This window comes from Sceloporus occidentalis, unplaced genomic scaffold (assembly GCF_023333645.1).
Source record: "Sceloporus occidentalis isolate IW3139 unplaced genomic scaffold, rSceOcc1.0.p SCAF_41, whole genome shotgun sequence".
NCBI lineage: Eukaryota > Metazoa > Chordata > Lepidosauria > Squamata > Phrynosomatidae > Sceloporus > Sceloporus occidentalis.
Window position 1 is genome coordinate 8,780,745 of NW_028317021.1, and position 12,519 is coordinate 8,793,263.

Here is a 12,519-nt window from a genome sequence, read left to right on the forward strand (position 1 = left end):
CTTCTGCCATGTAGGAATACATAGAATGCTTCGGCCGTACATTGATACATAGAGTGCTTCCCCTATGCAGGAATATATAGAATGATTGTCCCATGCTGGGATATATAGAATGTTTCACCCTTGTAGGAATAGATAGAATGCTACTCCCATGTAGGAATTCAAAGAATGCTTCCCCCATGTTGGGATACATAGAATACTTCTCCCATGTAGGAATAAACACAATGTTTCTGCCTTGCAGTTATAAATAGAATGCTTCTGCCATACACTGATACATAGAATGCTTCTTGAATGTAGGATCACATAAATTTATTCTCCTATGTGGGAATACATAGAATGTTTCTCCCATGTAGGAATATATAGATTAAGTCTCCCATGCAAGAATACATAGAATGATTCTGTCTTGCAGTAATACATAGAATTCTTCTCCAATGCAGGTATACATAGAATGCTTCTGCCATGTAGGTATACATAGAATGCTTCTGCCATGCACTGATACATAGAATGCTTCTCCCATGCAGGAATATATAGAATGATTGTCCCGTGTTGGGATACATAGATTGTTTCACCCTTGTAGGAATACATAGAATGCTACTCCCATGTAGGAATACATAGAATGCTTCTCCCGTGTTGGGATACATAGAATGTTTCACCCTTGTAGGAATACATAGAATGCTACTCACATGTAGGAATTCAAAGAATACTTCTCCCATGCAGGAACACATAGAATGTTTCTCCCATGCAGGTATACATAGAATGCTTCTGAGATATACTGATACATAGAATGCTTCTGCCATATTTTGATACATAGAATGTTTCTCCCATGCATGAATACATAAAATGATTCTCCCGTGCTGGGATACATCGAATGTTTCACCCTTGCAGGAATACTTAGAATACTTCTCCCGTTCAAGTATATATCGAATACTTCTCCCATACACGGATACATAGAATGATTCTGCCATGAAGCAATACATAGAATGATTTTGTCTTGCAGCAATACATAGAACTATTCTCCAATGTGGGAATACATCGAATACTTCTCCCATGAAGGGATACATAGAATGCTTCTGGCATGCAGGAATATATAGAATGATTGTCCCATGTTTGGATACATAGAATGTTTCACCCTTGTAGGAATACATAGAATGCTACTCCCATGTAGGAATACAAATAATGCTTCTCCCATGTTGGGATACATAGAATACTTCTCCCACGTAGGAATAAACAGAATGCGTCTGCCTTGCAGTTATAAATAGAATGCTTCTGCCATACACTGATACATAGAATGCTTCTCGCATGTAGGATCACATAGATTTATTCTCCTATGTAGGAATACATAGAATGCTTCTCCCATGTAGGAATATACAGATTATTTCTCCCATGCAAGAATACATAGAATGATTCTGTCTTGCAGTAATACATAGAATTCTTCACCAATGCAGGTATACATAGAATGCTTCTGCCATGTAGAAATGCATAGAATGCTTCTCCAAAGGAGGAATACATAGAATGCTTCTCCCATGCAGGAATACATAGAATGAATCTGCCATGCAGGAACACGTAGAATGTTTCTTTCTTGCAGTAATATGTAGTATTATTCTCCAATGCTGGAATACATCGAATGCTTCTCCCATGAATGGATACAAAGTATACTTCTCCCATGCAGGTATACATGGAATACTTCTGCCATGCAGGAATACATACAATGCTTCTGCCATGTAAGAATATATTGATTAATCTCCCATGCAGGAATACATAGAATGATTCTGCCATGCAGGAATACATAGAATGATTCTGTCTTGCAGCAATACATAGAACTATTCTCCAATGCATGAATACATCAAATACTTATGCCATGTAGGAATACATAGAATGCTTCTGCCAAACATTGATACATAGAATGCTTCTCCTATGCATGAATACATAAAATGATTCTCCCGTGCTGGGATAAATAGAATGTTTCACCCTTGCAGGAATACTTAGAATACTTCTCCAGTTCAAGTATACATCGAATACTTCTCCCATGCAGGGATACATAGAATGTTTCTCCCATGCATTGATACATAGAATGATTCTCCCATGCAGGATTACATATAATGCTTCTGCCATGTAGGAATACATAGAATGCTTCTGCCATGTAGGAATACATAGAATGCTTCTCCCATGCATGAATACATAGAATGATTCTCCCATGCTGGGATACATAGAATGTTTCACCCTTGCAGGAATACATTTAATGCTTCTCCCATTCAAGTATTCATCGAATACTTCTCCCATGCAGGGATACATAGAATGATTCTGCCACTCAGGAATACATAGAATGCTTCTGCCATGTAGGAATACATAGAATGCTTCTTCCATACATTGATACATAGAATGCTCGTCCCATGCATGAATACATAGAATACTTCTCCCATTCATGTATTCATCGAATACTTCTCCCTTACAGGGATACATAGAATGATTCTGCCATGCAGGAATACACAGAATGTTTCTCCCATGCAGGAATTTATAGAATGATTCTCCCATGTTGGGATACATAGAATGTTTCACTCTTGTAGGAATATATAGAATGCTACTCCTATGTAGGAATACAAAGAATGCTTCTTCCATGCAGGAACACATAGAATGCTTCTCCTATGTAGGAATATATTGATTAACTCTCCTATGCAGGTATACATCGAAAGCTTCTGCAATGTAGGAATACATAGAATGCTACTCCCATGTAGGAATAAAAAGAATGCTTATCCCATGTTTGGATACATAGAATACTTCTCCCATTTAGGAATGAACAGAATGCTTCTCCCATGTTGGGATACATAGAATATTTCTGCCATGCAGGAATACATAGAATACTTCTGCCATGCAGGAATAAACAGAATACTTCTGCCTTGAAGTTATACATAGAATACTTCTGCCATGCAGGAATACATAGAATACTTCTGCCATGCAGGAATGAACAGAATACTTCTGCCTTGCAGTTATACATAGAATACTTCTGCCATGCAGGAATACATAGAAAACTTCTGCCATGCAGGAATACATAGAATTCTTCTCCCATGTAGGAATACATAGAATTATTCTCCAATGTCGGAATACATCGAATACATCTGCCATGCCGTTATACATAGAATGCTTCTGCCATACATTGATACATAGAATGCTACTCCCATGCAGGAATACATAGAATGATGCTCCTTTGCTGGGGTACAAAGGATGTTTCTCCCTTGCAGGAATACACAGAATACTTCTCCCTTTCACGGATAAATCGAATACTTCTCCCATGCAGGGATTCATAGAATGATTCTGCCTTGCAGGACTACATAGAATGGTTGTCCCATGCAGGTATACATAGAATACTTCTGCCATGCAGGAATACATAGAATGCTTCTCCCATGTAAGAATATATTGATTAATCTCCCATGCCGGAATACATAGAATGATTCTGCCATGCCGGAATACATAGAATGATTCTGTCTTGCAGTAATACATAGAATTATTCTCCAATGCAGGAATACATCGAATATTTCTCCCATGAAGGGATACATCGAATGCTTCTGCCATGTACGAATACAAAGAATGCTTCTGCCAAACATTGATACATAGAATGCTTCTCCCATGCATGAATACATAGAATGATTCTCCCATGTTGGGATACATAGAATGTTTCATCCTTGCAGGAATACATAGAATACTTCTCCTATTCAAGTATTCATCGAATGCTTCTCCCATGGAGGGATACATAGACTGAATCTGCCATGCAGGAATACATAGAATGGTTCTCCCATGCAGGTATACATAGAATGCTTCTGCAATGTAGGAATACATAGAATGCTTCTGCCATGTAGGAATACATAGAATGCTTCTGCCATACATTGATACATAGAATGATTCTCCTATGCTGGGATACATAGAATGTTTCACCCTTGCAGGAATACATCGAATATTTCTCCCATGAGGGGATACATAGAATGCTTCTGCCATGTAGGAATACATAGAATGCTTCGGCCGTACATTGATACATAGAGTGCTTCCCCTATGCAGGAATATATAGAATGATTGTCCCATGTTGGGATATATAGAATGTTTCACCCTTGTAGGAATAGATAGAATGCTACTCCCATGTAGGAATTCAAAGAATGCTTCCTACTTCTCCCACGTAGGAATAAACACAATGTTTCTGCCTTGCAGTTATAAATAGAATGCTTCTGCTATACACTGCTACATAGAATGCTTCTCGCATGTAGGATCACATAAATTTATTCTCCTATGTGGGAATACATAGAATGCTTCTCCCATGTAGGAATATATAGATTAAGTCTCCCATGCAAGAATACATAGAATGATTCTGTCTTGCAGTAATACATAGAATTCTTCTCCAATGCAGGTATACATAGAATGCTTCTGCCATGCAGGTATACATAGAATGCTTCTGCCATGCAGGAATATATAGAATGATTATCCCGTGTTGGGATACATAGATTGTTTCACCCTTGTAGGAATACATAGAATGCTACTCCCATGTAGGAATACAAATAATGCTTCTCCCATGTTGGGATACATAGAATACTTCTCCCACGTAGGAATAAACTGAATGCGTCTGCCTTGCAGTTATAAATAGAATGCTTCTGCCATACACTGATACATAGAATGCTTCTCGCATGTAGGATCACATAGATTTATTCTCCTATGTAGGAATACATAGAATGCTTCTCCCATGTAGGAATAAACAGATTATTTCTCCCATGCAAGAATACATAGAATGATTCTGTCTTGCAGTAATACATAGAATTCTTCACCAATGCAGGTATACATAGAATGCTTCTGCCATGTAGAAATGCATAGAATGCTTCTCCAAAGGAGGAATACATAGAATGAATCTGCCATGCAGGAACACATAGAATGTTTCTTTCTTGCAGTAATATGTAGTATTATTCTCCAATGCTGGAATACATCGAATGCTTCTCCCATGAAGGGATACATAGTATACTTCTCCCATGCCGGTATACATAGAATACTTCTGCCATGCAGGAATACATACAATGCTTCTGCCATGTAAGAATATATTGATTAATCTCCCATGCAGGAATACATAGAATGATTCTGCCATGCAGGAATACATAGAATGATTCTGTCTTGCAGCAATACATAGAACTATTCTCCAATGCATGAATACATCAAATACTTATGCCATGCAGGAATACATAGAATGCTTCTGCCACGCAGGAATACATAGAATGCTTCTCCCATGTAGGAACACATAGAATTATTCTCTCATGAAGGGATACATAGAATGCTTCTGACATGCAGAAATACATAAATTAGTTCTGCCATGCAGGAAGACATAGAATGATTCTCCCATGAAAGTATACATTGAATGCTTCTGCCACGTAGGAATACATAGAATTCTACTCCCATGTCGGAATACAAAGAATCCTTCTCCCATGCAGGGATACATAGAATGCTTCTGCCATGTAGGAATACATAGAATGCTTCTTCCATACATTGATACATAGAATGCTCGTCCCATGCATGAATACATAGAATAATTCTCCCATTCATGTATTCATCGAATACTTCTCCCTTACAGGGATACATAGAATGATTCTGCCATGTAGGAATACACAGAATGGATCTCCCATGCAGAAATTTATAGAATGAGTCTCCCATGTTGGGATACATAGAATGTTTCACTCTTGTAGGAATATATAGAATGCTACTCCCATGTAGGAATACAAAGAATGCTTCTTCCATGCAGGAACACATAGAATGCTTCTCCTATGTAGGAATATATTGATTAACTCTCCTGTGTAGGTATACATCGAAAGCTTCTGCAATGTAGGAATACATAGAATGCTACTCTCATGTAGGAATAAAAAGAATGCTTATCCCATGTTGGGATACATAGAATACTTCTCCCATTTAGGAATGAACAGAATGCTTCTCCCATGTTGGGATACATAGAATATTTCTGCCATGCAGGAATACATAGAATACTTCTGCCATGCAGGAATGAACAGAATACTTCTGCCTTGCAGTTATAGATAGAATACTTCTGCCATGCAGGGATACATAGAAAACTTCTGCCATGCAGGAATACATAGAATTCTTCTTCCATGTAGGAATACATAGAATTATTCTCCAATGTCGGAATACATCGAATACATCTGCCATGCCGTTATACATAGAATGCTTCTGCCATACATTGATACATAGAATGCTACTCCCATGCAGGAATACCTAGAATGATGCTCCTTTGCTGGGGTACAAAGGATGTTTCTCCCTTGCAGGAATACACAGAATACTTCTCCCATTCACGGATAAATCGAATACTTCTCCCACGCAGGGATACATAGAATGATTCTGTCTTGCAGTAATACATAGAATTATTCTCCAATGCAGGAATACATCGAATATTTCTCCCATGAAGGGATACATCGAATGCTTCTGCCATGTCGGAATACAAAGAATGCTTCTGCCAAACATTGATACATAGAATGCTTCTCCCATGCATGAATACATAGAATGATTCTCCCATGTTGGGATACATAGAATGTTTCACCCTTGCAGGAATACATAGAATACTTGTCCCATTCAAGTATTCATCGAATGCTTCTCCCATGCAGGTATACATAGAATGCTTCTGCAATGTAGGAATACATAGAATGCTTCTGCCATGTAGGAATACATAGAATGCTTCTGCCATACATTGATACATAGAATGATTCTCCTATGCTGGGATACATAGAATGTTTCACCCTTGCAGGAATACATCGAATATTTCTCCCATGAAGGGATACATAGAATGCTTCTGCCATGTAGGAATACATAGAATGCTTCGGCCGTACATTGATACATAGAGTGCTTCCCCTATGCAGGAATATATAGAATGATTGTCCCATGTTGGGATATATAGAATGTTTCACCCTTGTAGGAATAGATAGAATGCTACTCCCATGTAGGAATTCAAAGAAAGCTTCCCCCATGTTGGGATACATAGAATACTTCTCCCATGTAGGAATAAACACAATGTTTGCAGCCTTGCAGTTATAAATAGAATGCTTCTGCCATACACTGATACATAGAATGCTTCTTGCATGTAGGATCACATAAATTTATTCTCCTATGTGGGAATACATAGAATGTTTCTCCCATGTAGGAATATATAGATTAAGTCTCCCATGCAAGAATACATAGAATGATTCTGTCTTGCAGTAATACATAGAATTCTTCTCCAATGCAGGTATACATAGAATGCTTCTGCCATGTAGGTATACATAGAATGCTTCTGCCATGCACTGATACATGGAATGCTTCTCCCATGCAGGAATATATAGAATGCTTCTCCCATGTAGGAATATATTGATTAAGTCTCCCATGCAGGAATACATAGAATGAATCTGCAATGCAGGAACACATAGAATGTTTCTTTCTTGCAGTAATACGTCGTATTATTCTCCAATGCAGGAATACATCGAATGCTTCTCCTATGAAGGGATACATAGTATACTTCTCCCATGCAGGTATACCTAGAATACTTTTGCCATGCAGGAATACATACAATGCTTCTGTCATGTAAGAATATATTGATTAATCTCACATGCAGGAATACATAGAATGATTCTGCCATGCCGGAATACATAGAATGATCCTGTCTTTCAGTAATACATAGAATTATTCTCCAATGCAGTAATACATCGAACACTTCTCCCATGAAGGGATACATAGAATGCTTCTGCCATGCAGAAATACATAAAATACTTCTGCCATGCAGGAACACATAGAATGATTCTCGCACGAAAGTATACATTGAATGCTTCTGCCACGTAGGAATACATAGAATGCTTCTCCCATGCAGGAGTATATAGAGTGATTCTCCCATGTTGGGATACACAGAATGTTTCACCCTCGTAGGAATACATAGAATTCTACTCCCATGTAGGAATACAAAGAATCCTTCTCCCATGCAGTAATACATAGAATGCTTCTCCCATGCAGGTATACATAGAATGCTTCTGCCAAACATTGATACATAGAATGCTTCTCCCATGCATGCATAAAATGATTCTCCCGTGCTGGGATAAATAAAATGTTTCACCCTTGCAGGAATACTTAGAATACTTCTTCCGTTCAAGTATACATGGAATACTTCTCCCATGCAGGGATACATAGAATGATTCTGCCATGCAGCAATACATAGAATGCTTCTCCCATGCAGGATTACATAGAATGATTCTGTCTTGCAGGAATACATAGAATTATTCTCCAATGCAGGAATACATAGAATGCTTCTGCCATGCAGGAATATATAGAATGATTCTCCCATGTTGGGATCCATAGAGTGTTTCACCCTTGCTGGAATACATAGAATACTTCTTCCATTCAAGTATACTTCGAATACTATCCCATGCAGGGATAGATAGAATGCTTCTACCATGTAGGAATACATAGAATGCTTCTCCTATGTAGGAATATATTGATTAAGTCTTCTATGCAGGTATACATAGAATGCTTCTGTATAATAAATAAATAAAATAAAATTTTTATTTGTATACCGCCCTTCCATCAGATCAGGGCGGTTCACAACAGTTAAAACACAATAAACGTACACATTAAAATCATACATCATAACAATATTACAAAAGCATAAAAACAAAAGGCCCCACGTTAGGCAATCCCGTTGCAAGTGCGGCGGGGGGAGGCCTATAGGACCTTATTCAGGGAATGCAGTCCTGAACAGGAAGGTCTTAAGATCCCGTCTGAATTGGGCCAGGGAGGTAGCTGAGCGGAGCTCTGTGGGCAGCGTGTTCCAAACGGCCGGGGCGGCGATGGAAAAAGTCCTCCTGGTAGTAGAGACAAGCCTCGCCCCGGGAACCCTAAGTAGTTGCTGCCCAGATGTTCTGAGGGTGCGGGACGGAATATATGGGGAGAGGCGGTCCTTCAGGTATCCTGGGCCCAAGCCATTTAGGGCTTTATAGGTCGACACCAACACCTTATATTGCGCCCGAAAGCGAATGGGTAGCCAATGGAGATCTTTTAATACCGGTGTTATATGGCTGGCCCTGGACGTACCAGTGACCAGCCTGGCTGCCATGTTCTGCACCATTTGGTATAAGGGTATAAGGGTTGCCCCATGTAGAGTACATTGCAGAAATCCAGTCTCGAGGTTACCAGGGCGTGTACTACAGTTTCAAGGTCCCTCTGGGCCAGGTATGGGCGCGGCTGGCAAATGAGCCGAAGCTGATGACAGGTGCTCTTGACCGTCGCATTCACCTGAGCAGTCAGGTGAAGGGACGAGTCAAGGAGCACCCCCAGACTGCGCACGGAGTCCTTCACAGGGAGCGTGACCCCGTTCAGGACAGGTGGAACCACCGCCATTCCTGGACCAGGGGAACCTATCACGAGTACCTCCGTTTTCTCTGGATTCAGCCTGAGTCGGTTTTCCCTCATCCAGCCCATTACTGACTCCAGACAGGCCACGAGAGGAGAGACGCCATCCTCAGTCACTGCATCAGTCGGAGACATAGAGAAAATTATTTGGGTGTCATCAGCGTACTGATAACCCCGCGCCCCGTGTCTCCGGATGATCTCTCCCAGCGGTTTCATGTAAATGTTAAATAGCATGGGAGACAGAATAGCTCCTTGAGGGACCCCAGTTTTAAGGGCCCTCTCACCGGAGCACACGTCTCCCAGCTGCACCATCTGAGACCTCCCGGAGAGGTAGGACCGGAACCACTGAAGCGCAGTGCCACCGATTCCCACCTCTGCCAGGCGCCCCAGAAGGATACCATGGTCTATGGTATCGAAAGCCGCTGAGATGTCCAAGAGCACCAACAGGGACACGCTTCCCCTGTCGATGCCCAGACGGAGATCATCAACCAAGGCGACCATGGCCTTCTCAACCCCGTAACCCGCCCGAAAGCCAGTTTGAAATGGGTCCAGATAATCCGTTTCATCCAAGACCCTCTGAAGCTGGATTGCAACCGCCCTCTCGATCACCTTCCCTAGAAATGGCAGCAGTGAAACAGGCCGATAATTGTTATACTCCAGGGGGTCGAGGGAGGGCTTTTTTAATAAAGGTTTTACCATCCCTCAGAGATGTATTAATAATCCAGTGTAACAATAAAGTTACAACCGGTCCCCCCTGGGCTGCTAGCCACGAGGGACAGGGATCGAGAGAGCAGGTCGTCTTCCGAACACTTCCGAGGATCTTGTCCACATCATCGGTACTTACCAACTCAAACCGAATACATAGAATGCTTCTCCCATGTAGGAATATACAGATTATGTCTCCCATGCAAGAATACATAGAATGATTCTGTCTTGCAGTAATACATAGAATTCTTCTCCAATGCAGGTATACATAGAATGCTTCTGCCATGTAGAAATACATAGAATGCTTCTCCAAAGCAGGAATACATAGAATGCTTCTCCCATGTAGGAATATATTGATTAAGTCTCCCATGCAGGAATACATAGAATGAATCTGCCATGCAGGAACACATAGAATGTTTCTTTCTTGCAGTAATATGTAGTATTATTCTCCAATGCAGGAATACATCGAATGCTTCTCCCATGAAGGGATACATAGAATACTTCTCCCATGCAGGAATTCTCCAGTGCAGGAATACATAGAATATTTCTCCCATGAAGGGATACATAGAATACTTCTCCCATTCAAGTATTCATCGAATACTTCTCCCATGCAGGAATACATAGAATGCTTGTCCCATGCAGGTATACATAGAATGCTTCTGCCATGTATGAATACATGGAATGCTTCTGCCATACATTGATACATAGAATGCTTCTCCTATGCAGGAATATATAGAATGATTAACCCATGTTGGAATACATAGAATGTTTCACCCTTGCAGGAATACATAGAATACTTCTCCAATTCAAGTATACATCGAAAACTTCTCCCATGCGGGGATACATAGAATGGATCTCCTATGCAGTTATACATAGAATACTTCTCCCATGCGGGGATACATAGAATGATTCTGCCATGCAGGAGTATATAGAATGGTTCTCCCATGCAGGTATACATAGAATGATTATGCCATGCAGGAATACATAGAATGGTTCTCCCATGCTGGGATACATAGAATGGTTCTCCCATGCTGGGATACATAGAATGTTTCAACCTTGCAGGAATACATAGAATACTTCTCCCATTCAAGTATTCATCGAATACTTCTCCCATGCAGGGATACATCGTATGATTCTGCCACGCAGGAATACATAGAATGCTTCTCCCATGCAGGAATACATAGATTGCTTCCCCTATGCAGGAATATATAGAATGATTGTCCCATGTTGGGATATATAGAATGTTTCACCCTTGTAGGAATAGATAGAATGCTACTCCCATGTAGGAATACAAATAATGCTTCTCCCATGTTGGGATACATAGAATACTTCTCCCACGTAGGAATAAACAGAATGCTTCTGCCTTGGAGTTATAAATAGAATGCTTCTGATACATAGAATGCTTCTCGCATGTAGGATCCCATAAATTTATTCTCCTATGTAGGAATACATAGAATGCTTCTCCCATGTAGGAATATACAGATTAAGTCTCCCATGCAAGAATACATAGAATGATTCTGTCTTGCAGTAATACATAGAATTCTTCTCCAATGCAGGAATACATAGAATGCTTCTCCCATGTAGGAATATATTGATTAAGTCTCCCATGCAGGAATACATAGAATAAATCTGCAATGCAGGAACACATAGAATGTTTCTTTCTTGCAGTAATACGTCGTATTATTCTCCAATGCAGGAATACATCGAATGCTTCTCCTATGAAGGGATACATAGTATACTTCTCCCATGCAGGTATACCTAGAATACTTTTGCCATGCAGGAATACATACAATGCTTCTGTCATGTAAGAATATATTGATTAATCTCACATGCAGGAATACATAGAATGATTCTGCCATGCCGGAATACATAGAATGATTCTGTCTTTCAGTAATACATAGAATTATTCTCCAATGCAGTAATACATCGAACACTTCTCCCATGAAGGGATACATAGAATGCTTCTGCCATGCAGAAATACATAAAATACTTCTGCCATGCAGGAACACATAGAATGATTCTCGCACGAAAGTATACATTGAATGCTTCTGCCACGTAGGAATACATAGAATGCTTCTCCCATGCAGGAGTATATAGAGTGATTCTCCCATGTTGGGATACACAGAATGTTTCACCCTCGTAGGAATACATAGAATTCTACTCCCATGTAGGAATACAAAGAATCCTTCTCCCATGCAGTAATACATAGAATGCTTCTCCCATGCAGGTATACATAGAATGCTTCTGCCAAACATTGATACATAGAATGCTTCTCCCATGCATGAATACATAAAATGATTCTCCCGTGCTGGGATAAATAAAATGTTTCACCCTTGCAGGAATACTTAGAATACTTCTTCCGTTCAAGTATACATGGAATACTTCTCCCATGCAGGGATACATAGAATGATTCTGCCATGCAGC